Below are 729 nucleotides of genomic sequence, written 5' to 3' on the forward strand. Positions count from 1 at the left end.
TGAGGATAATACGAGTAAAATTGTAGTGAAATCGCTCAGATATATAAATTATAATTTAGATTAGCACATTGGATACTTTATATCTTGTACTAGCTTTTGCCCGAGATTTCGTCCGCGTGGAGTTACTTTGGGATAACGCAAAATTTTACCGTTCGTTTACGTAGATGGTGAAAATATTTATAAATAATAGAATGTTGACGAGCTATTTAAAGTACCCGAATCACGCTTTTAACCGATTTCAAAACAGGAAATTATCAATTCGACCACCACTTTTCATCGATTTCTTGTGAATGCTTGAACCGATTCTGAAAAACCTTTTTTTTTTGGTTCGAAAGGGTAGATTTCCCGAATGGTCCTGTAATCATCAGGATCCTGAAGAAAACGAGAAAAAATCTACAATTTTCAAAGCCTTGAAGTGATTTGGGCTTTTCTTGTTATTATTCTTATTCCGTGCCACCGCGCTTGAGCCGGTCGACCTGGTACATCAATATTACGCGCTTGATTATTATTTTGCTGCGATGTTATTTTAAAACTGCGATATCTTCTCATACTCATTAAAATACTCATACCGAGATTCTCATTAAAATCAAGTGTGGGTAAATGTCTTTAAAATTAAATACTTGTAATGAATAACGTATTTATTTGGATAGGGATGAATATCATCTTATTATACAGAGTTTTATTAAAAAACGCCGGGTATATCCTCTATTGTAAATGTGACAGTGTGTT

The sequence above is a fragment of the Bombyx mandarina genome, chromosome 26, assembly GCF_030267445.1.
Source record: "Bombyx mandarina strain Sakado chromosome 26, ASM3026744v2".
NCBI lineage: Eukaryota > Metazoa > Arthropoda > Insecta > Lepidoptera > Bombycidae > Bombyx > Bombyx mandarina.